This window comes from Ornithodoros turicata, chromosome 1 (genome assembly GCF_037126465.1).
Source record: "Ornithodoros turicata isolate Travis chromosome 1, ASM3712646v1, whole genome shotgun sequence".
Classification (NCBI taxonomy): Eukaryota; Metazoa; Arthropoda; class Arachnida; order Ixodida; family Argasidae; genus Ornithodoros; species Ornithodoros turicata.
Window position 1 is genome coordinate 208,945,292 of NC_088201.1, and position 24,644 is coordinate 208,969,935.

Consider the following 24,644-nt stretch of genomic DNA (forward strand, 5'->3'; position numbering starts at 1 on the left):
ATCTACTTGGACGACAGCGAGTTTATTTCCCGTCGCTCGAGCTTCTTCACATGCCGCCCTCATGATGTGTAAGTTGTCCCCGATGCTTCTCCCTTTGACACCGTATGCTTGGTGCCTGCCAATGACTTTGCACAACAGCTGATCCAGACGTCTCGTGAGTACTTTAGCTAGTATTTTGTAGTCCGAAGCAGAGAAGGCTAATCGGACGAAAATCCAGCACCGCTGGGGCGCGCTCTTTCGTCATTTTTTTCGGGATAAGCACTGTGTGGCTTGTCCGCAACGACGGAGGCATTAGACCCCGCCTTCTAATGTCTTCAAATACTTCTTCGAGAATGGGACATAGTTCGTCGTTGAACTTTTTATAAAAGGCCGAGCCTATGCCGTCCGGTCCCGGCGCTTTGTTCCACCGCAGCTTCTTTATCGCATGCCTTATTTCTTTTTGGGTTATCTTTCCGCAAACCTTTTCCCCGTCTTCTTCTGTCAGCTTCGGGGTACCTTTAAAGATGTCCACGTTGTCCTTTCTATGTATTCCGCCCTGCTCACTCTGAGCTACACCCCCATTTTCCCTAGCTCATGGTGCTTTCGTCATTTCGGCATCCGTTACGTGTTAATCGCGGTCCTTTTCCTCAAAGGAATGGTCGGGGAAAAAGAATGCTTTGGAGGTGCCATGGATTGAACCCGGGGCCTTTCACATGCGAAGCGAACGCTCTACCTCTGAGCTACACCCCCATTTTTTTTCTTTTCCACCTTTATTTTTCAGAGCCTACTACTCTGAGTCACGTACGACTCATAAACCACAATACCATACACAATACGACACAATCACAGAGAGAGAATACGGTGTTTCTCCTCTATACCGGACACGTTAATAACACAACTTCTACAAAACATTAAGCCTGTCGCAGACTGTATCTAACCACTCAGGCACTTCTAAGAGCTGAGTACAAGATAGCTTTACCTGCAGTAGTTCGGCTTTGAAATATTTCATAGGAGGACACAAGGGCTCTTCGTTCCTATCGGCCATACGAAGCTTCCACAAACAGTACATGGCAACAAGAAGAACAATATCGTATCTCACATTTTCACCGGGGCGTAATGGGAGGAAGCGGATAGTGTGAGGATTAAGCGAAAGACGGCGCTTAAGGACTTTGAACTGTAAGTCATCCCAAAAGAATAAAGCTTCTGTGCAGTCCAGAAAAAGGTGATCGACAGTCTCGGGCGTATTGCAAAATCTGCAATTCACGGATCACGGAACATAAAATCCCTTCTGTTGAAGCCAAGCTTTCACGGGCAGTGTGGACGTGTGTAATTTAAAGAAAAATGACTTCATGTTGGGCTTGACCGGCATCTTCCTGACCCTGCACAATACATCCGTGCCGTGCGATCCGGAGGGGATTTTACGGTAGATGGGCACAGGAAAGAGTACATCGAGAAGATGAGCTACCAACGTTTTCTTGGCGACAGAAAAGAGGTACTCTAAGGTGAATCTAGCCTTCAAGAAGTTTAGGCTCTCGACAACCTCTTTGTAGAAACCGCTTAAGCGTAGACTTTCTTTGTGAAACCCAACATATATATCGGGAATGTAGTTGTACGCAAGGGCCCGCTTGATGGTTTCCAGAATCGGGTGTGAACTCTGCCTATAAAAAACAGTCTCATGACGAGTTGCTTGATGTAGAGATGCTGTAAGCCTAGTCCGCCGTCCTTGACTTTCTTGAACAGGTTTTGTCTTCGCATCCTTTCGAACGTTGAACACCATATTGTGGTGGCAAATATGCGATGACAACTATGTATAATTTTGCGGGAGCATTGCAGAACTTGCAAGAGGTAAATCAGCTTAGCGGCCAGAAAAACATTGCACACAGAAGCTCGTTGAAACATTGAGAGATCTTGTTTTTTCCAGGTCGAAGCATGTGTGCTAATGTTTTGTAATCGCTCCGACCACAAGGAGGTCGTGTTACAACTTTTGTCTAACGGGACCCCAAGGTAGCAAGGACCACGGGTTTGCCACTGAACGCCACAAAAGAATTCCGGGGCTGTTCCCCATTGACCACACCATATCCCCAGAGATTTGTCCTTGTTTAGACGTGCCCCAGAGACTTGACCAAACACATGAAGTTCGTGAATAACTTTGACGACACTTGGCTTGTCTGTCACGAGAAACGCAAGGTCATCCGCGTACGCCACGACCTTCACCACAGCATCGCGAAGCTCGAAACCACGTATGTCATCGCGAGAGATGATACGCTGGCATAACGGCTCAAGGTATAGATCAAATAGTAGGGACAACATGGGACAGCCTTGTCGTACTGAAGCTCGAAGGGGCACTGGCGCGGTAAGAGTGCCGTTAATTACCAGGCTCGTTGCAACCTGTTCATAGCACAACTTGATTCGGCTTACGAACTTGTCTCCCATGTTGACGTAATGCAAGAGCGAAAACAAATAATCGTGACACACCCGATCAAAAGCCTTAGAGAGGTCCACTTGCAGCAGGGCTACATGACTTCCTTCAAGTCGACACCAGTCTAGAACTGAGCGGACAACATGGATGTTTGTTTGTATGGTCCTGTTCCTGATTGCGCATGTCTGATGATCGCAAACAAGTTGTGTCACCACAAGCTGGAGCCTGGCAGCAAGTACTTTGGCATACACCTTATAGTCCAAGCTGGAGCCTGGCAGCAAGTACTTTGGCATACACCTTATAGTCCACATTACAGAGTGTGATAGGCCGATAATCGGTCACCTTGGGTAACCGTGTCTCCGCCACTTTTTTGGGTATGAGCACAGTATGGGACCTTCGAAAACTGTGCGAGAAGATCCCGTTAGTCTCAGCTTCCGCGTAGACGCATTGTAGAATGGGCACCAGCAGGTCCACGTACCGCTTGTAGAACTCAGCTCCCAAGCCATCAGGTCCAGGAGAACGGTTAAAATTCAAACTCTGTATTGCAGAATGGATTTCCGCCTCTGTAATTTCAGCGTCCAGGACATCTTTCTCTTGCTCGTTTAACTTGGACATATGAGAGAGAAACGACTGGATCAAATCGTCGTCCACCGTGGCAGTTGGCCTCCCAAACAGGTTCTCATAGTAGTCAACAAATATTTGTTTCATGCGTTCAAGGTCTGTGACAACATGTCCTTGGTCCACCAACCGCGTGATGAGTCGAGAGCCGGTGTGCTTACGCTCTCCTGCAGCATGACTTTTAGACGCGGTCATATCCGGCAAAAACCTCTTCGTTCTCGATCGTACCCTCGCGCCTTCATACCGATTGTTGTTGAAAAGTTCAAGACGGAGACGAATCTCATTTAAATCCTCCAAGAACGTCCCAGGGTTATCTGCTTCCAGTCTTGTGAGTTCTTGTTGTGCTTCCTTTAACATGTTCTCTTCATACATTTCTAGGTAGGCTAGCACGTTACTTCTCTCTATTGCAAAGGCTCTCACGTCTTGTTTGAATGTTTCCCATTTAGCAGCCCAATTTCGCGGGTCATGTTGAAGCCGTGAAAGATTGGCCACCACGCGCTCATCAAAAACTGGATCTTGGAGCAACCTAACGTTCATCTTCCACAACTTCCATGACCTGGGGCTGCCCAGCCTAGGAGGGCGACACCCAATAGCGACCTTCACGAGGCTGTGATCAGTAAAATAAACAGGGTGCACTTCGTACTCACACACCGTATTCCACTGAGCGACAGAAAGATAAATACACCCCCATTTCCCCTAGCTCATGGTGCTTTCGTCATTTCGGCATGCGTTACGTGTTAATCGTGGTCCTTTTGCTCAAAGGAATGGTCGGGGGAAAAAGAATGCTTTGGAGGTGCCGGGGATTGAAGCCGGGGCCTTTCACATGCGAAGCGAACGCTCTACCTCTGAGCTACACCCCCTTTCTTTTTTCTTTTTTTGTCTTTTTGTTCTTTATTTGTCTAGAACCACATTGATCACATCATACACCACTTGTGTATATCGTATATAATGCCCAGTTTTCCTTTCTTGGATGCAGCGTCCTTTCAAGATGCGTATGCAGTTTGATGTCGTCCTTCCTGTATATTACACCTTTTTTTTCTCCTTGCGCAGTCTTTGTCTCCTCTTTTCTGGAGTTATAAGGGGCGCCGGTGAGTATCTGGTTTTCTTGAAGTTTGTGCTGGTGTCCTTCCACTTGAATTCTTTTCCTCCAGCGTCTGAGGCTCTTATGCTTACTTTGCTGTTGGTTGATAGCACCAATTCCGTCACTCCCCCCATATCATGTCCTTCATCGATTTCTAAAACTTTGCCGCTGTTTGGACTTGCGTCCTGCTGCTCGGTGCTTGCGCTTGATTCTGTGCTGGGCACCACGAAGAATGTTTCGGAGCTCCCGGCTTCGGGAAGACTGTTTTCATGTTGCACAACCTTCGTGTCTTCTGGAGGATGACTTGCTGCTTCGAGAGTCGTTGCCTTCTGCTGAAGAAGCTTCTTATCTGTACCAGCGCTGCTCGTTGTGTCCTCATTGATCCTTCTTTCCGACAGGATGGCTGTTTCGACATCGACTCCTTGTGCTCGCGTCTGCCGCTCTGGCTCAGACTGGTGCTCTCTTTTCTCTTGCGACGTTGCCCCCGCTTGCGCATTTTCGTCCACGTCCATTAGTTCTGCTGCCGTCATATTTTTGGCAGGTGCCCTCGTCTTGGCAGCGTAGGTACTAATACAGTCATCTCAACATACCCGAAATTTCTGCATGTTTTGCACCAGGAGGCTTTACATATCTTCCTTAGGTGCCCCACCTTCTTGCACCTGAGACACAGCGGCGGTCTTCCCGGTATATCTATCAAGACCTGGCCTCCCATTATCTTCATAACATGAGGAATGTGCTCCACGGACACCCCGTCACGCAGAATTATCCCAACCTTGCGCGTCGTCGCCTCAGCACCTCCGAAAGCTGTTGATCTCCATCGTTCTCGTTCTATTTTTTCCACTTTCCCGTATGCAGTAAGAGCATTGCTCACAGCGTTATCAGACACGTGCATAGGTAGCCAATGCACCGACATGTACATTTCTTTTTGATTGGCATCCAGGATGGTACACTTTTTATTCTTCACACTGATCTCTTTCTTCGCTACTAGTTTTTCTTTCGGCAGCCTTGAATGCAGTGTCAACGCCCACACGTGGTTATAGAGATACGCCCCAAACTGGGCTACGTCTTCTTTCGAGATCACAGAAAAGACACCTTCGTTAAAGTCGTCCGCCCGGTATGGTCCTCTGAGCTACACCCCCATTTTCCCTAGCTCATGGTGCTTTCGTCATTTCGGCATGCGTCACGTGTTAATCGTGGTCCTTTTGCTCAAAGGAATGGTCGGGGAAAAAAGAATGCTTTAAAGGTGCCGGGGATTGAACGCGGGACCTTTCACATGCGAAGCGAACGCTCTACCTCTGGCGTACACCCCCATTTCCCCGAGCTTATGGTGCTTTCGTCATTTCGGCATGCGTTACGTGTTAATCGTGGTCCTTTTGCTCAAAGGAATGGTCGGGGGAAAAAGAATGCTTTGGAGGTGCCGGGGATTGAACCCGGGGCCTTTCACATGCGAAGCGAACGCTCTACCTCTGAGCTACACCCCCATTTTCCCTAGCTCATGGTGCTTTCGTCATTTCGGCATGCGTTACGTGTTAATCGTGGTCCTTTTGCTGAAAGGAATGGTCGAAAAAAAAAAAAAATGCGTTGGAGGTGCCGGGGATTGAACCCGGGGCCTTTCACATGCGAAGCGAACGCTCTACCTCTGAGCTACACCCCCATTTTCCCTAGCTCGTGGTGCTTTCGTCATTTCGGCATGCGTTACGTGTTAATCGTGGTCCTTTTGCTCAAAGGAATGGTCGGGGAAAAAAGAATGCTTTGGAGGTGCCGGGGATTGAACCCGGGGCCTTTCACATGCGAAGCGAACGCTCTACTTCTGAGCTACACCCCCATTTTCCCTAGCTCATGGTGCTTTCGTCATTTCGGCATGCGTTACGTGTTAATCGTGGTCCTTTTGCTCAAAGGAATGGTCGGGGAAAAAAGAATGCTTTGGAGGTGCCGGGGATTGAACCCGGGGCCTTTCACATGCGAAGCGAACGCTCTACCTCTGAGCTACACCCCCTTTTCTTTTTCTTTTTTTTTGTCTTTTTGTTCTTTATTTGTCTAGAACCACATTGATCACATCATACACCACCTTGTGTATATCGTATATAATGCCCGGTTTTCCTTTCTTGGATGCAGCGTCCTTTCAAGATGCGTATGCAGTTTGATGTCGTCCTTCCTGTATATTACACCTTTTTTTTCTCCTTGAGCAGTCTTTGTCTCCTCTCTTCTGGAGTTATAAGGGGCGCCGGTGAGTATCTGGTTTTCTTGAAGTTTGTGCCGGTGTCCTTCCACTTGAATTCTTTTCCTCCAGCGTCTGAGGCTCTTATGCTTACTTTGCTGTTCGTTGATGGCACCGATTCCGTCACTCCCCCCATATCATGTCCTTCATCGATTTCTAAAACTTTGCCGCTGTGTGGACTTGCGTCCTGCTGCTCGGTGCTTGCGCTTGATTCTGTGCTGGGCACCACGAAGAATGTTTCGGAGCTCCCTGCTTCGGGAAGACTGTTTTCATGTTGCACAACCTTCGTGTCTTCTGGAGGATGACCTGCTGCTTCGAGAGTCGTTGCCTTCTGCTGAAGAAGCTTCTCATCTGTACCGGCGCCGCTCGTTGTGTCCTCATTGATCCTTCTTTCCGACAGGATGGCTGTTTCGACATCGACTCCTTGTGCTCGCGTCTGCCGCTCTGGCTCAGACTGGTGCTCTCTTTTCTCTTGCGACGTTGCCCCCGCTTGTGCATTTTCGTCCACGTCCATTAGTTCCGCTGCCGTCATATTTTCGGCAGGTGTCCTCGTCTTGGCAGCGTAGGTACTAATACAGTCATCATCAACATGGCCGACATTTCTGCATGTTTTGCACCAGGAGGCTTTACATATCTTCCTTAGGTGCCCCATCTTCTTGCACCTGAGACACAGCGGCGGTCTTCCCGGTACATCTATCAAGACCTGGCCTCCCATTATCTTCATAACATGAGGAATGTCCTCCACGGACACCCCGTCACGCAGAATTATCCCAACCTTGCGCGTCGTCGTCTCAGCACCTGCGAAAGCTGTTGATCTCCATCGTTCTCGTTCTATTTTTTCCACTTTCCCGTATGCAGTAAGAGCATTGCTCACAGCGTTATCAGACACGTGCATAGGTAGCCAATGCACCGACATGTAGATTTCTTTTTCATTGGGATCCAGGATGATGCACTTTTCATTCTTCACACTGATCTCTTTCTTCGCTACTAGTTTTTCTTTCGACAGCCTTGAATGCAGTGTCATCGCCCACACGTGGTTATACAGATACGCCCCAAACTGGGCTACGTCTTCTTTCAAGATCACAGAAAAGACACCTTCGGCAAAGTCGTCCGCCCGGTATGGTCTCGCGGAAGGGTCCGCATGCAGAAATATAGTATTCAACGACACATTACCTGTAGGCAGAGTCGGTAACACTAGTCTGTAATTGTCAGAGCATGCACTGACTGGAACGTTGCTGATGGTGTCCGGGCTAGGGTTAGCCGTGTTGAACGCAGCTCCAACGCAGCCCATTTCCCTACATCCGACCGCAACCGCTGCCGGAAGTAGAATGGTCTAAGCTACACCCCCATTTTCCCTAGGTCATGATGCTTTCGTCATTTCGGCATTCATAGAAAGTGTGGCGTATATTTTCCGCTTCCCCGCATATGTCACAGTCTGCTGCTCGTGGAGCGAAAAAGCCCTTGCCCTCTAGCCATTGCTTGGCGGGCAGTACTTCAATGTGGAAGCGGACGTAGAAGTCTTTAGTTGCGGTAGGAACGGGCGCCTTCCGGATCATCTTCAGCACGTCCTGTTGCTTTACACTTGCGAACTGCTGCCGGTAGAATGGCGGCGGAAATACACTGGTCACTGTGTCCCAATAAAGGGTCTTCTTTTTTACGGTCTCCAAATAGTCCCACGAAAAGCGTTCCTGAAAAAACTTTATGCTGCGTCCTGTGCTCTTGTAGAAGGAGAGGATGCCTGAGTCTACGACGCAATGCGCAGTGGAGACATTCCACTCCCCGAGGTGTTGTGTTCCCAGACGCTGTATAGCCGCTCGCAGCTCAGGCGTTCGTTGGTTCCGGAAATATAAAAAACGTTGCACCATTATTTTCAGTTCCAAATTGACGACGCTCAGCCCTCCCGATTCCAGTGGCCAGTAGATGTTGGCTCTGCGCATGCGCTCAAATTTCGACTTCCACAGATAGGTGGCACATATTCTGTGAAAGCGTTGCACTGCAATGTTGTCTATGTGGACTGCTTGTGCGGCATAGAGCACTGCCGGGTAGAGCACCGTGTTGCATATTAGGCTGTGGTGTAACAGCGATAGCTCTCTTCCTTGATAAGGCTGAAGCCTTCCTTGCAGGCCGTTTATCTTTCGCTTCCATACCTCCGTGTCCGTTGTTTCTGGATCCGGATTGATTCCCAAATATTTATCAAGTCCTTGTGACCACTCGATTCCCATGAAATTGGACGGCTTGCTTCCCCACTCGCCCAGCCAAGATCCCTTCGACTTACTCTTGTTTATTTCGGCTCCTGACACCTCGCAAAAGGTCTGGACGTCTGCAAGCGCCGCTATCAAATGTGCTCTGCTCTTGCAGATAAGGGTTACATCGTCGGCGAACGCCATGATTTTCATTTCTTCTCCTGACAACTTCAAACCGCTGATCTGGTTATCGTTTGCGATGACACGACATAGCGGCTCCAGATATAGTGAAAACAGTGCGGGGGAGAGTGGGCACCCTTGACGCACGGATTTGGTAATTAGATATTTTGGGCTGACGCTTCCGTTCACAATAAGCTGTGCAGATATGTCTCTGTAGCATATTCTGATCCAATCTTCTACTTCTTCTCCTACGTTGATCCAGTGTAACAGCTCGAATAAGTATCCGTGTGACACTCTATCAAACGCTTGCCTCAGATCTACTTGGAGAATGGCTAGTTGTTCTCCTGTTGCTCGAGCCATTTCGCACACTGTCCGCATTATATGAAGATTTATAGCGATGGCTCTTCCTCTAATGCCGTAAGTCTGGTGCCTGCCAATTATTTTCCATAACACACTTTCCAGCCGTCGAGTGAGCACCTTTGCCAGTATTTTATAATCACTACATAGCAGACTTATCGGTCTCAGATCTGACACTGATGGTATTTCTTCCAGGGTCGATTTCTTCGAGATTAGCACTGTGAAGCATTTCCGCATTGATGGTGGCGACAGTCCGCGTCTTCGGATGTCTTCAAAGACCGCTTCAAGCACCGGGCTCAATTCTTGCTGAAACGTTTTGAAGAAAGCTGCACCTAGACCGTCCGGTCCTGGGGCCTTGTTCCTTTTTAACTTTTTGATGACATGTTCTATATCCTTCTCTCTTATCTTTCCTTGCACTTTTTTCCCTCTCTTCTTCGTTGACCCTTGGCATGCACTTGAATATTTCAGCACTCCTCGGTGGCAGGTCCTCACCACTGTCGAACAAAGTCTTAAAGTGCTGATGCAGCGCGCCTTCCACAGCTTCGGTTCCTTCTATTACAACATCACTTATCCTTAGCTTCGAGATGTTGTTTCTCTGCACTTTCTCTCTTTCCTTCGTTAGGAACACCTTAGTTGGCGTCTCGTCCCTTTCAAGGACCTGTACGCGGCTGCGCAACTGTGCCCCCGCGTACGCTTCACGCATGCTTTCCAATAGCTGTTTCTTAATCCCTTTTATGTCTTCAGTAAAGTAGCCTGGCGTCGCTTCCTCTTCTCTCAATATTTTCATTAAGCTTTCCTTCAACGCTTTCGTTTTTTGCTTCGTCGATCGTGCTCTTGCTTCGGAGTACTCGATGGCTCTCTAACGGACTTGATATTTGAAAGCTTCCCAGGGAGGAGCATCAGGCCCTTTCTCGCTTAAAGTGGCAATCATACCCTTGATCTCTTCTCTGAAGTCTTCCTCTTCGAGAATCTTGTCGTTCATCTTCCAATAGAGGTTCCTACTCAGACTGCTTTCATTGCTGGGCTTATTTAGTTCTCCTGTGACTAAACCGTGATCGGTAAAAGCCAATGGAGTGACTTTATAATTTGTTATGTTTGTATAGAATTCTGCGGAGACATAAATTCGATCCAGTCTTGCATGTGAGCTTCCCTGCCAATGAGTGAACCTCATTGTGGGTACTTCTCTGTCTATGGCCATGTCCTGTAGGTTGTGCTTCTGCAAGAGTGATTTTAACTGCGCTACGCTGCTATCCTTCCTCGGTTTTTTGTAGGTTCCGTCTTCTTTTCGGCAGACGCAATTGAAATCCCCCGCCACTATCAGTTTGCTCTCCGTGTCTATGAAGTGGGTCAAGCTAGTCTCAAAAAACAATCTACGCTCTGCATCTTCATTCGGGGCGTATACACTGAGCACCCTGATTATCTCTCCGTTCCACATACAGTCAGCGCATCCCACTCTTCCATTCTGCTCTAGATCACAATCTATCATTTTTCTCTGCTTGTTTTTCCGAACCAGGGGCCGGATTCATAAACAGTTCGCACGACAAAAATTGTCGCAAGTCCGTCGTAAGACAACTGTTGCGATAAAGTGCGGATTCACGAAGCGCGGGCGTCGTAAGATCGTCATAAGTTACGGCGAAATCCTAAGAGAGCCCCCGAGCTGTCGTAAGTCAATCAACAGCAAACATGGCTGCCTACTTTGGCCGGTGTGGATTTCGAACAGTTGGAACCGCGACGAGGTTTGCGACGTGAGAGGGCTTGTTGGAAACGTGTGACCTTGTTTGACGTCTCCGAGAGCCACTTGCAACGCTATCATAGGATGTCAAGTGCTGGGATTCGTATAGCCTGTGTGACGTACGTGTTGGCTCCCTCCTTGAGGTGACCAACTGATCGGTGCCACGCTATTCGCGGGGACGTGCAGGTGATGGTTGCGTTTCGTTTTTATTCAAGTGGAAGCTTCCAGTTGGTGATTGGAGATTTGGCGGCTGTGAAACAAAGCAGTTGTTCCCGCATCGTCGTTGGTGTAACAAGTGCAGTGTGGACGCTCAAATGAAGTTCATTCGCACACCGAGTGAACTTCTAAATTATGTTTGGTCATGTCCAGGCAGTTGTCATGCAATGTAGCGTAAGCAAGGTCCTTCTCTATGAACATTCCGTATACGTGTGCATATTCTGAAATTGTGCAGGAGGAGTGCCCGGGGGATGGAAAGTGTGGTTGTTTTAGAAAACACGTTTATGTCTGAATACGCTCCTAAATAATTTTGTAACTGAAGTCAACTAAATAAATGAAGATTCCACATTCTTATGTACGCAGTCTATTCACTGTTGCCATGGTTTAAGCTGCCACCTGGCAATGTGTTCACCCCATACTTATGCTGCTCTATATGGCAAGCATTCGCATTGCAGGACAAGCAGGCCTGCTAAATGTTTCTCAGTTTTCTTGTGAGTCTCCAAAACTTCCTCTGCCCCAGTGCGGCTGTCATATTGACGCCTTCATGAAATGCCATGCACACACTAATCTGAGAAGACAGGCATATAATTATTGACTCAATTGACTGTACACTGTGAATGCACGTGACGAAGCATGAGGAGGTACAGTATGCTTGTGGTTCTGTGCGTGGTTCTACTCTGAATGCCCCTGCTCAAACATGAGTCCTTGCTTGACCATGAGGCGGATGCCTGAGGCTGCTGAGCAGGCTCTACATAGATATCATTCGCAGTCGCTTTTTCTGAAGGTAAGTACACATGGGAGAAAACGTAGCCCCTGAAAGAGGCATCGTTGGACATGGTCGATGGGATGTGCCTGGATTGGTGAGTTCTTGTGCTGAGTCAGAGCTGAGCACAGCATTCTCAGCGAATTAATTAACACAAGTTTGTGGTGAGGGTGTTTGGTGCACTCATCCCCCCTCACACACATACCAATATCGAAACTGCCAGGAATATCATGGACAGCAGTTCGGTCAATGGCCCCAACCACTCTTTCCTCCAGTATCGTCACCGGTACTAGCCGCGCTGCGGTCTACACTTGCTCCTGACGTTTGAAATTAATATACTTGTGAATGTTATGAAATTTCATAGCCGTCCTTTCCTTTCCTCTCTGTAATATCCACCCTAACAACTATTGTAATTCCCAATGAACCCTCCCATTGTGCTGTTCCTGCGAACGTCCACATCGTATACTTCTCTTTTGCTCGAACTTTTAAAGTCTGTCCACTTCTACTTCTGCAAAGTTCCGTGTAATTCCCGAAACCGCGAAGAGGGCTGCAGTGATGTGCTTAGGGACCTTTTGCTTGTCTTTAGCTCCTGCTGCTCCATCTCCACTGGCGTCGATAGCGTTTTTGTTTGTTTTGTACCCTTCCACGAGGGTCTCTATCTCGCTCTCCGTAAAATTCGGCCGGTGGACACGCTTTGAGGCCCGATGAGTGACTTCTATATCAACTTCAGAACACACTTCTGAAAATACCGAGCGATTTTGTTGACAAACACCGTGCCATGTGGCATAGGATACAACGGGCTCCATTGGTTGAGCTGACGTCGTTGCTATAACAATAACATAACCTCGGGCCCAATCGCTCATTAATCCCACGGTCACATTTCAGGAAGCACGTCAGCTGCTCTTTCTTGCTCGTTCTGCCCATCGTGAAACTCCCTCTCCTTTACGATCCTTTCGTGAATACTGAACCCCGCGATTTGCGACGATGTCTTACGACGGTTGTAGACTACGACATCGTAGCGAATCTTACGAACTTGTTTGTGAATCCGACCCCAGGATCGCCGTCCCCGCGCTTCCGTTGATACCTGTCGCATACAGCACGATGAACCATTTTTTGAAGGCTTCCACTAAGTCCCCCTCTTGTTCCTTTGTCGATATCTTTGTCTCTTGTATACATATAATATCTAACTTTTCCTGTAGAATGACGGTTTTTAGCCACGCTTTCCTTTCCTTGCGTACGAGACTATTGACGTTCAGTGTTGCAATCTTTAGATTGGTTTTCATATTGGGGTTTCAAAAAAGTTACTTTTTGTCCCTCAGTAACCTTTGCCGCCTCTCTTCCGGTGTTATTGAAGGCGTCGGCGAAAACCTTGACCTTTTCAGGTTCGAACCTATTTCTTTCCATTTTAGGTCGTTCCTGCCTCCTTCATGCTTGCTGCTTCCTTCTTTGCATTCTGCTATCGTTTCTGCCGCACCTTTGCTGCTTTGTTCCACTTTTTCGTTTTCTGATGAGAGCATATAACCGCATCACACTGGTCGCATTTTCGTTCAGATCCCCTTGGTTCGTCGGCCTGTGAATGCGCACTAGTTTCCTGACATTTTGCACCTTCCGTTATTTCTGGGAGTTGTTGAGGCGGTTTTGCTTGTTCTGGTAGGACTTCAGCGCTGTTGTCTTCGTCTGTCTCCCGTCTCATCTTCCCCTGTTTCTCCGAACCGTCGCCAGCCTCGGCCTTCGCCACACTGATGACTACGGCTCCAATGCCCATAGGTACCTGCCTGCTGGATGAGTGGTGAAAGTTATCTTCCTCGAATGGCTTTAACGTTGACTTCCGTTCCTCAGTCTTTCCGACGATCTGCTCACATTGCTTTTCTGCATCATCCCCGTTTCTTGCTGACTCATTCTCCTCAACATCCATAAGGTCCGCCATCATCGCATGTTCCACTGCTACTCTTGTTTTGGACGCGTATGTGCTTACACAGTCGTCTTCCTCGTGACCGAAGCTTTTGCATGTCCCACACCACGGAGATCTGCACGTTCTGCGGACGTGGCCCACTCTCTTACATCGTAGACACAAGGGTGGCCTCCGAGGAATGTCGATTAAAACTTGTCCTCCCAGAATCCTCATGAGATGGGGAATACTTTCCACGCTAACGCCTTCCCGCAGGACTAGTGACACTTTCCGCGTCGTAGTTTCTGCTCCAGCAAAGGCAGTCGATTGCCATCTTTCTCTCTCAATTCTGTCAACTTTGCCATAGGCTTGCAGGGCATTTATCACCGCGGTGTCGGAAACATGCATGGGGAGCCAATGGACCAATACACTTACTTCCTTCTGGTTTGGATCCAGAATGATGCATCTCTTTCCTTTCACCTTGATCTCTTTTTTCGCAGCTAGACGTTCTTTCGGAAGTCTCGAATGAAGCGTCAGTGCCCACACATGGTTATATAGATATGCAGCAAACTGGGCCACATCGTCCTTTTCGATAACAATGAGCACGCCCTCGCCGAAATCATCTGCTCGATATGGTCTTCCCGAAGGGTCCGCGTGAAGAAATAAAGTGTTTAGCGAGATATTTCCCGTTGGTAGAATTGGCAACAAAAGCCTGCAGTTGTCTGGAGAAGTTGATGCTGCCAAAGCTGTCGTGGAATCCCGGCTAGGCCTAGCCGTAACAGGCGCCGCTCCCTCGGAGCTCATGTTTCACACGTCCGTATCCTTTCGCAGCCGGAAGTAGAATCCTCTGAGCTAAACCCCCAGTGTTCGTCAGGTGAAGGTGGCTTCATCCTTTGGAAATCGGCACGTGTTATGCGTTATTTGCGGTCCTTTTGCTTAAAAGAGTGGCCGCGGGGAAAACGGTGGTGTGGAGGTGCCGGGGATTGAACCCGGGGCCTTTCACATGCGAAGCGAACGCTCTACCTCTGAGCGACACCCCCAGTGCTCGTCAGCTGAAGGTGGATTCATCCTTTGGAAATCGGCACGTGTTATACGTTAATTGCGGTCCATTTGCTTAAAACAGTGGCCGCGGGGAAACGGATGCTATGGAGGTGCCGGGGATTGAACCCGGGGCCTTTCACATGCGAAGCGATCGCTCTACCTCTGAGCTACACCCCCTGTGCTCGTCGGGTGAAGGTGGCTTCATCCTTTGGAAATCGGCACGTGTTATACGTTAGTTCGGGTCCTTTTGCTTAAAAGAGTGGCGGCGGGGAAAAGGATGCTGTGGAGGAGCCGGGGATTGAACCCGGGGCCTTTCACATGCGAAGCGAACGCTCTACCTCTGAGCTACACCCCCAGTGTTCGGCAGGTGAAGGTGGCTTCATCCTTTGGAAATCGGCACGTGTTATGCGTTAGTCCGGGTCCTTTTGCTTAAAAGAGTGGCCGCGGGGAAAAGGATGCTGTGGAGGTGCCGGGGATTGAACCCGGGGCCTTTCACATGCGAAGCGAACGCTCTACCTCTGAGCTACACCCCCAGTGCTCGTCGGGTGAAGGTGGCTTCATCCTTTGGAAATCGGCACGTGTTATACGTTAGTTCGGGTCCTTTTGCTTAAAAGAGTGGTCGCGGGGAAAAGGATGCTGTGAAGGTGCCGGGGATTGAACCCGGGGCCTCTCACATGCGAAGCGAACGCTCTACCTCTGAGCTACACCCCCAGTGCTCGTCGAGTGAAGGTGGCTTCATCCTTTGGAAATCGGCACGTGTTATACGTTAGTTCGGGTCCTTTTGCTTAAAAGAGTAGCCGCGGGGAAAAGGATGCTGTGGAGGTGCCGGGGATTGAACCCGGGGCCTTTCACATGCGAAGCGAACGCTCTGCCTCTGAGCTACACCCCTTTTTTTTCGTTTTTTTTTATTGCGTTTCTATAAAGCCACTATTTCGTACATCCCTTTTGTACTACATCACTAAAATCAGCGCCTCGTACATGCTTGCCAACATTCCGTCCTGTCTGTTCCACTGTCGGCCTTACAGTTTTATTTTGCACCCGAATGTCCTTGGTTCAAGTAGCTTTATCGTAGGGGCTAGCTCAGTCCATTTTTCGTCGTCTCGCAAGTTATTTGTCCCAATTAGGGATATCGTCCACATGAGCGAATGTTTGAGGTATTCCACGGATGACTTCCGGCGAACATCGCATTGAACGCGTGCTGTTCTTGCTTTCCAAAGAGCTTGTAGCCCTGCCATTGCTATCACACTTAGCGTTTCAATGTAGTTGGTGTCTGCAAAGACAAGGAACTTCAGGCTTTGGTACGTAAAAACTTCATTCACACGCAGAGTTGCCCTCAAGTCGCTCCAAAAAAGTATGGCGTTCCTGCATTCATAAACTATGTGACGAATGGTCTCATCTTGGCCACATACATCGCATCTTGCGTTCTGAGGCACGAAGAAGCCTTTGTCCCGAAGCCACTGGTTTGCTGGAAGCACTTCAATGTGAAACCGGATATAAAAATCCTTGGTTCCGGTGGGAACCGGCAATTTCCGGACCCTCTTTAGCACATCTTGCTCACTGAGCGCTGTATACTGCTGCCTGTAGAGAGGTGGCGGGAAGGAACTGGTAACAGTGTCCCAATAGAGCGTCTTCTTTTTAACCGTTGCAAGGTATTCCCACGAGAATTTCTCCAGGAAGAACTCTATGCTGTGCTCAATGTCCTTGTAGAACGTCAGACCGCCTGCTACTCCTATAGAAGCTTCGGTGGTTGCAATCCACTTGATCAGATTCCGCGTGCCCAGCTTTTGTAGCCCAGCTCGCAGCTCCGGTGCGCGCTGATCGCGGAAGTATATAAAGCGCTGAACTTTCAGTTTTATCTCCAAGTTCACCAAATTAAGTCCTCCAGCCTGCAGGGGCAGAAACAGATTCGTCCTACGCATGCGCTCGAAAGTAGATTTCCATAGGTATGTGGCGCAGATTCTGTGGTAGCGCTGCACAGTCTTCGTATCGACATGAACAACCTGGGCCGTGTACAGCACAGTAGGATAAAGGACTGTGTTGCAGATATGGCTTCGGTGTAGCAGGGATAGCTCTCTTCCATTGTAAGACTGCAGTTTCCCGTGTAGCGCGTTGAGCTTTGCTGGCCATGGTCCAGAATCCTCATTTGTCGTGTCCATGTTCACTCCCAGGTACTTTCCCAGCTCCGGCGAGCACTCGATACCCATGATGTTTGTGGGCTTGCTTTGCCACTCTCCCAGCAGGGAGACTTTCGACTTCGCAGTGTTGATTTTAGCTCCTGATGCTTCACAGAAGGATAGCAACGTTTGCAGTGCACTCTTCACATGTTCTTCATCCATGCAGATGATAGCCACGTCGTCTGCGTACGCCAGGATCTTGATCTCCTGTTGGGCTAGATTGAGCCCGCTGATTTCTTTGTTGTTCATAATCAGGCGACAGAGTGGCTCGAGGTAAAGTGAAAACAAGGCCGGTGACATTGGACAACCTTGCCGAACGGAACTCTTGACGGGGAACCTTCGCCCTATGTTCCCGTTTACAATCAGCTGTGCTGAGATCTCTGTGTAGCAGATTCGAATCCACTGCTCCAGGTTTCCTCCTACGCCGATCCACTGTAAGAGGTGGAACAAAAACTCGTGTCACACTCGGTCGAATGCCTGACTTAAGTCTACTTGGAAGGCAGCCAACGGGCAACCCGTCACTCTTGCTATTTCGCATGCCGTTCTCATGGTATGGAGGTTGATCGCGATTGTTCGACCCTTGACTCCGTAGCTCTGATGTCCACCGATGATCTTGTCGAGTAGACTGTCAAGTCGTCGAGCGAGCACCCTAGTCAGGATTTTATAATCTGTGCACAGTAAGCTTATAGGGCGCAGATCTGACGCTGAGAAGGCGCCGTCCGGAGTCGACTTTTTCGGTATTAGCACGGTATGGCTCTTCCGCATGGACGGTGGCATCAACTGCCGGCATTTAATGTCCTCGAAGACTGTTTCGAGGATCGGCGTTAGATCTTCCTGGAAAGCCTTGTAGAACGCTGAGCCTAGGCCGTCAGGACCCGGAGCTTTGTTTCTTGGAAGCTTTTTGATCACACGGCTGATCTCACTTTGCGTTATTCTCCCGTCCACTTTTTCTCTGTCAGCATCGGTGAGCTTTGGCATGTGCTTGAAGAGTTCTGCATTCAACCCTGGTGCGTTATCCTGCTTCTCGAACAGGTCTTTGTAGTGGTTGTACAGTGCTACCTCCACCGCCTCATTGCCCTTCAATAGTCCACCTTCTGTCTTTAAGCTTCTTATCTCATTCTTCATAACTCTTTCCCGTTCACGTGCGTGAAATACTTTACTTGGTGCTTCATCGCGTTCAATGACTTCCACACGGCTTCGTATCTGTACCACAAGAACAGCCCTCCAGTACATTATGACTGATTTTGTAGCATGCGAATACAGCTGGAAGGGTCAGAAGGGGAAGAGGAAATTTTGCATTCTGTGCTTCCCTGCAACCATTCTTGGTAAGTAAATACGCTACGAGTGTACGTCTCTGCGCATGAGAGAAAGAAAATTTTGGAGAAAGCACTTGACAAATTGTCAACAGAGGAACCAGCAGTAAGGGGACATTTGTAGACTGACAATAGCACTATGGGGAAAACCATGAAGCAATGTGGACCTCACTAACCCTTGAGTAGAAGCTGGTCACGTGACTACGGGAGTACGTAACCTTCGGGTACGTTGTGGAACGGGCGCAAGTACGATTCTCAAAATGGCGACAGCAAACAATATTAACATTTGGGCCCAGCGGCATAAGAACCGCTGTTCGCTGCTTTGCTTCAGTGTGACGCTGTTGACTTCCGTATAGGGTTCGTAAAGCATTCACGCCACGAAATAGGGGTATTTACCACACGTTCCGAAAAAGGTAGCGCTGTTCTCGACCGCAGCTAGCTCTGAAACGCACAGAAACAGGTTTCGACCTTCTCATACGACGATCTGATGTGTGTTGTATATATGGTTCCATTCATGTTGCTCTGAAGAAATCACCAGGTCTCAAAATTCACACTGGAACTTTCCTGGGTCCTCTATAATGCTGCCGAGATGAGCAGCAGCAAAAGCAGACGACCGTAAATTTGAATGCAGATGACAGCTCTGATATCACAAGTCTTACCTATTCCCGTCTGATAGGGAGTAGAGCGAGTCGATCTCAAGTAGTTACTCTCGAGTAGGCAACCCGCTTTTGGAACGGAGGTCGTGATGCCATCGAGTAGGTTTTGGAACGCGGAGAGTAGCTACTTCCTACTCTGGTAGATCCGGGTGAGTTCTGGAATGCAGCCATTGTAACTTCTTTCAGAGCATTCCAATCGGACCGTTCTATGTGCATGAGGGGAAGGGAAAAGAGGAGCGGGTGCACGAAAGACTGACCTACTTTCATTGCTCAATCCTCGGCAAATGTGGCGCTGTCTTGTTTAGTTTCGTATTTGTTGTACTCCAGGTATTGTACTAAAGGTTCCATATTGTGATCAGCAGGGGTGTGCGAATCTGTATATTACAAGTGAGATTGATTGGGGGAAATGTTGAACACTAGTGAAGTATTGAATATTCATGCATATTTTACAGCATGCACCTTTTGCACTAAAGCTTGTAAGTATCTCATGGCTTGAGTGTATGTTTCGTGTCATTAACTGCCACAAGAGAGACGTTCGATACCTGTGTGGGAATCTGCTACTCTTCAATTTATGTGGCAGTGTTCACCGCTTTTCAGTGGATTTTACACTTACTAGGGCAATTATCTTGACTTTAAAATTTGTGGTCAGGCAATGGCATGATACACTTGTGATACTCTAATTGTTTCTAAATATACACTGCTCCTTGTGAAGCGAACAAATTTGCAGCTTTGCATGAACGCCATTTAGATTCTGTGTTGGAGTGCTGAACAGAGACATGAAGCACATGGACCATGTTCCATGTTCTTCCACATTGGTGCACAATACAATAATTCTAACAAAAGCTACAATGATATTTTTCAGAGTCTCTCAAGCGCCAAAAGAAGTTTGCCGAAGTCACCAAACACGAGGTGGACACAACAATAATGTGCTGGCTTCGGCACGCGAAAGAACGCTGCACAAAGGTTTCAGCAACCAGCGACATGTGATTGAATGGAACTCTATTGCAGCTGCATTTGCTGGTGTTTTTTCTTTTTTTTTCTGTGTTTTCTGTAAAGCGAGTTCTGCTCGCGTAGCAATGTAAGCTACCTCTTAAACCACTGATAGAGTTCATGTGGCATTTTAAATTTTTGGAGTATTTTAAGCCTACTGCATTTCACGTTCTGTTACAGAGTCACGTTTGTCGTGAAAGTACACTATACATATGCAAACCCCTGTTTGAAAGTATGATACTATACATCATAACTTATACTTTGTAGCTTGGACAAGAATAAAAGTACACAGTAGAATATTGAACTCGGAAGCTTGGTTCTGAAAGGTTGTGTTTTTTAGACTATGTTTAGGTGGCACGTCTCATAGCTTCCCTGAGGTAATCTGCTTCCTCTGGAAGCAAAAGAATGGGGGGGGGGGGGGTGCTGATGCACATATTTCACTGTTGGAACACATCAAAGATTTCTCATTTTACTTTCTTTGAATAGTAGCCTTCAATTGAGTCTGTATGCATTCAGGGTATTCTTGCTGCAATGAGAACTACATACTAGTTCGTACCAGGCAGAGAAAATTTAGGATTGTATTGCGTGTTCTTGATATGCTTAAAAAAATTGTAAGTACATGTGTGTCACTGGGATAGACAGTCAGTCTGGCTCCTTTTCTACATAAGCATACAAATAGTGTAGGCTAAATTTGGTTACAATGCAGAAATGATTTTCAACTCAGAAAACATTCTTTTTGCCTGACGTGACCATTTCAGCAGTGCTGCTGAGCATTACAATCAATACTCAAACTCTGTAATTAGTCCTGTTATGCTGGTTACGTAGGACATTATTTAAAGATTGTGTTCGTCCAGTAGTATAATAAGCCAGATTCAGGCTACTCCACTAAACACAAGTGACTTCATCCTCCCTGGCATTACCCTTGATCAATCATTAAAACCCGATTCGTAAAAACTTTTCGCCTGTCCTGCACGATAACCCTATACAGGCAGTGTTGCATTGAAAGGGGGGGGGGATATGTGTCATGCTTCTGGATTCCAATGAGTTGTCGCAGAAATGGGATAGTTTTTGTAGTGGAAAATTTTCTTAACAATCTCTATGATTATCTATGAGTATCTACAGGATATAAATAGTGACACAAGTATAAGGTGTCAGTGCACAGTGCATTCCACCAAATTTTAGTTTGACTAATTAACCTAGAGTTTGCCCATCGTTCCATATTCGTTTTCATCATTGACAGTGGGTAGGAGACAAGTGTATATTTGACAAATTTAAGCAAATTGTTAGCTTTTGCGTTGGCACTCCTTCCCGCTGCGGTGGCCAGCAACTCCTCTTGCAAGTAGTGAGCTCTCATTTCCTATTAGATAGAGTGTGATAATGGCCATCAAGGTACTTTCAATCATCTGCTAAGGCGTCATCTGCTATTGTTGTGTCACCCGCTATAGCGTAAAGGATGCATGTGAGTTTCATTTCAGAAAATTTAGTTTATGCACCAATTGCCTAATATAGCACATCAAAATTTCATACATGTGTAAAGCGAGCCTGTAACTGACAATTGTGGAGAAATGTCTATGTTACGCTGTGATATTATGCTTTATCATGTGACGCAATGCTCTGATACTAGTGTCAGTTAGTTTACATTGTTGTTGCAGAGCACAATGCAATTGTACTTCTTTCAGGTGAGGGGGACAACCACATGCGCCACAATGAATCAACAAGGTCGCCAGGCAGGGAACCGTGCAAAGAACCTCCGTGCTCTGCCTTATATTGATTCACCTTCCATTTTGCCTTTACAATGCTCAGCTCGTTTATGGAAAAATGTCCATGTTACACTGTGATATATTACTATGTAATATGCGATCATTCTGGGCTTTACGTCACGAGAAAACTGCGATATAATACTATGTAATGTGATATTATGCTGTGATACCCAGTTTTATCCCAAATAAAATGTTTACCTCATGTTGCTGGTCTATCCTGTTCTTATGCACTGCTGTGCAGTATTGATGGGGACATTAGAGAATAGTGGTAAACCAGAATAAGGCACAGGGAAAACGTCCATTTCAGGTCCGTCCAAGGTCTGCACTGACGTACTAAGGACTTACTTGGGACGTGCGCGGATGTTATTTTGGCAGTTCTCAGTACGTCCTAAGTACGTCAAAAAATGTTTTCGGACGTCCTTAGGATGTTTTAATCGTCCTGAGTGTAACATCATATCGACGTCCTTGGGACATCGGTGGTTTACTGGGTTATGATGATCTTAGCAGCTCACCTCTTCGCCAGGACTCCCTGGGCAGCAACATCCTATTAGCCATGTTGTTGTTTTTCTTTTTCGGAATCCTCCGTGCAGCCACATACCATGCCTGGAATGGAAAACCAGCTATAAATAACAGTGTATTTGAATGACTTCCTCTTGAAGTATTTATTCTAATCAGATATGCTTTTGTGCCTAGTATGGTGCGCGAAAGCACATAAGTACAACATTTGCAGACGTTCGACTTAAGCAGTTCAAGGAGATCAATTAGAGTACGCCGACTTGCGGTTTTATTTTTGAAGAAATACGACGACGAATTTTAACAAATTAAATATGGCTCACAATGATACGAGTAAATGCTGCTGTACGGTGATGCATTATCGGTATCTTATCGTCTTCGAATAAATTTGTTGTTCGTAAACGCGCAACAAACTAGAAACTGCGCAAACCTACGAACGGATACCGAGTTACATCTATTACAGGCACTTCGGCTGTTTTGATTAATTTAAATTACTCGTATGAGAATCCAACTATGTGTGGACAGCACACTACTAATTCAGACAATCTACGAAAGCATTACTCACCAGAATTCCTGCTAGACTTGGCGTTGGTCAACACTGCGCGATATACGTTGGGGCTGTAGCGATTCATTCAACTCGATTTTTACCGCAACAACAGGCGCTGCTCGAAAGACAACGACGGAAAATAGAGAGCCGCTATAAAGTCCGCTAATTTGCACATTACAGCGCTACAAATCGATATATGAACACGTCGTAAACAGCAACCACTGGCTCACACAAGAAACGAGGTACCCAACGTTGCTAGACACCATCCGAACTCCGAAGTGAGAGTAGCAAAACAACAAGATATCAAAACACGAAAGGAAGATTATTGATCCCCCCTCCTGCTATAGCATGCAAAACGTGATTTGCGCTGAGATGAACATATATGTTCACGACGCGAGTAATTTTCACTTTTCACTGATCCAAAGGAGGTCACGTGGGATCTTGCGAAATTAACAGCAATGAAAATAGCGAAACGAAACTTGTGAATCGTGCATTTGCTCTTCATGGTAGCTGCCAGAAAATCGAATCAAACTTACGGGACACTGGATTACAGGTATGTTGGCATTTTTTTCATTCCTGCATATCATTTCACATTACACTATACGTGAATACATGGTGTCATGTCTCACGATGCTGGGGAAGTAGTTGCATGGGGAAGTGTGCATGGTTCTAGACTTTTAATTTTTGATCGCGTAATCGAAATATCGGCACCTCTCGCATTGTGGCTTGCATGTGACCAACCAAATGCTGTTCCCTTACTAGCGCTTCCTACAAACGACAAAACGAAACATGTGAGAATTTATATTTTTGATTACTCATATATAACAAGAAAATGTATCGTTTTCAGGTTGCTGCCACTACTCCATGTGCCCGCAATTGTCTTGCGTGTATGATTACACTTATGGCGTCGCCCACCACGGCGGAAGTGTTTTGCGTACACGCGTTTCAGCATGAAGCCTGCAGGTAACATCTGATGTTTACCCTTCGGATATTCTGAATTTACATATTGTAGCTTAGAGGAATTCCGAATGCACAGAGTGACACACACTCTTAACATTGTGACATCAGTGCCGTGGCATAAGCTCTAATGTAGCGCCCCAGGAAAATGAACAAGGGGCAGTGGTTTATCCAGAATCCCAAGCACGAGAAGGGTGTTGGAAAAAATTGTTGGAATAGTTACGTCATTACAGCTTAACATATCATTAAAGACGTATCTGAAGTTGAAATCGCGAAATTGCAAAAAATTTAGGGGGGTCTGGATAAAGCACTCACGAGGGGGACTCCTTCACCCCATGTCAAGCCTCATAAAACACCTCCTGAAATATTTCCCTGGCTATGCAGCTGCATTATTATGACGTAATTGTCATTGTTGTCCATAATTCTTGAATATGTTTTGAATATATGGAAAAAAAGTCTGCTTGACAGCATATGTCTTATGGTCATCATCAAACAAGAGCATGTGTCATTTTGTTCAGTGCCTTATGTACTTTTTTGTAAATTTCAGGTGGACGTAAATTGTAGAAGGCAGCTAGTGGGGGAGAAGATCATGGTCATAGGTCATGTGACTCCTGGAGCTCCCAGTGGGCTCCCTTGTGGAGTACTTTTCAGAACACACACACAGTTTGCTCACAGAACCAACGAGTAGGATGTTGCTTGAATACTGAGAGAAAATGGCGTAACGCATACAAATATCGTGTGACAATAAAAACATTTTTCACGAGGGATGCATGAAACACTGTCGCAATATTGTGTGCATGAACCATTGTGTGTGACACAAGCCGTGAGGGCACACCGCCTCAGACACATTTTGGGAAGCATAAAACACAGTATATACAGAGCTACTATGGTGGATGCTTCTTTTTTCTTTTTGGCCGTTATGAGACCTCTTCAGCCGTAATGAGACTACCTTCGGCCGTATTGAGACTTTGGCCGTAACGAGACACTTGGGGATTAAATGATTTTCGGCCGTAATGAGACTTTCGGCCGTAATGAGACTTCGGCCGTAATGAGATGTTA

General features: G+C 47.0%; 12 non-coding genes across 12 annotated transcripts; all 12 read right to left on the bottom strand.

The window, feature by feature from the left end:
- Positions 1 to 657: 657 nt before the first annotated feature.
- Trnaa-cgc (transfer RNA alanine (anticodon CGC)) lies at positions 658 to 729 on the bottom strand. Its single transcript has one exon. It is a non-coding gene; the product is annotated as a tRNA-Ala (tRNA).
- A 3,075-nt stretch (positions 730 to 3,804) lies between these two features.
- Positions 3,805 to 3,876, bottom strand: Trnaa-cgc (transfer RNA alanine (anticodon CGC)). The gene has a single exon. It is a non-coding gene; the product is annotated as a tRNA-Ala (tRNA).
- A 1,630-nt stretch (positions 3,877 to 5,506) lies between these two features.
- Positions 5,507 to 5,578, bottom strand: Trnaa-cgc (transfer RNA alanine (anticodon CGC)). The gene has a single exon. It is a non-coding gene; the product is annotated as a tRNA-Ala (tRNA).
- A 101-nt stretch (positions 5,579 to 5,679) lies between these two features.
- On the bottom strand, positions 5,680 to 5,751 carry Trnaa-cgc (transfer RNA alanine (anticodon CGC)). Its single transcript has one exon. It is a non-coding gene; the product is annotated as a tRNA-Ala (tRNA).
- A 99-nt stretch (positions 5,752 to 5,850) lies between these two features.
- Positions 5,851 to 5,922, bottom strand: Trnaa-cgc (transfer RNA alanine (anticodon CGC)). The gene has a single exon. It is a non-coding gene; the product is annotated as a tRNA-Ala (tRNA).
- A 99-nt stretch (positions 5,923 to 6,021) lies between these two features.
- Trnaa-cgc (transfer RNA alanine (anticodon CGC)) lies at positions 6,022 to 6,093 on the bottom strand. Its single transcript has one exon. It is a non-coding gene; the product is annotated as a tRNA-Ala (tRNA).
- Positions 6,094 to 14,602: 8,509 nt separating this feature from the next.
- Trnaa-cgc (transfer RNA alanine (anticodon CGC)) lies at positions 14,603 to 14,674 on the bottom strand. The gene has a single exon. It is a non-coding gene; the product is annotated as a tRNA-Ala (tRNA).
- Positions 14,675 to 14,780: 106 nt separating this feature from the next.
- Trnaa-cgc (transfer RNA alanine (anticodon CGC)) lies at positions 14,781 to 14,852 on the bottom strand. Its single transcript has one exon. It is a non-coding gene; the product is annotated as a tRNA-Ala (tRNA).
- A 106-nt stretch (positions 14,853 to 14,958) lies between these two features.
- Positions 14,959 to 15,030, bottom strand: Trnaa-cgc (transfer RNA alanine (anticodon CGC)). Its single transcript has one exon. It is a non-coding gene; the product is annotated as a tRNA-Ala (tRNA).
- A 106-nt stretch (positions 15,031 to 15,136) lies between these two features.
- On the bottom strand, positions 15,137 to 15,208 carry Trnaa-cgc (transfer RNA alanine (anticodon CGC)). Its single transcript has one exon. It is a non-coding gene; the product is annotated as a tRNA-Ala (tRNA).
- A 106-nt stretch (positions 15,209 to 15,314) lies between these two features.
- Positions 15,315 to 15,386, bottom strand: Trnaa-cgc (transfer RNA alanine (anticodon CGC)). Its single transcript has one exon. It is a non-coding gene; the product is annotated as a tRNA-Ala (tRNA).
- Positions 15,387 to 15,492: 106 nt separating this feature from the next.
- Positions 15,493 to 15,564, bottom strand: Trnaa-cgc (transfer RNA alanine (anticodon CGC)). Its single transcript has one exon. It is a non-coding gene; the product is annotated as a tRNA-Ala (tRNA).
- Between the last annotated feature and the right edge of the window lie 9,080 nt (positions 15,565 to 24,644).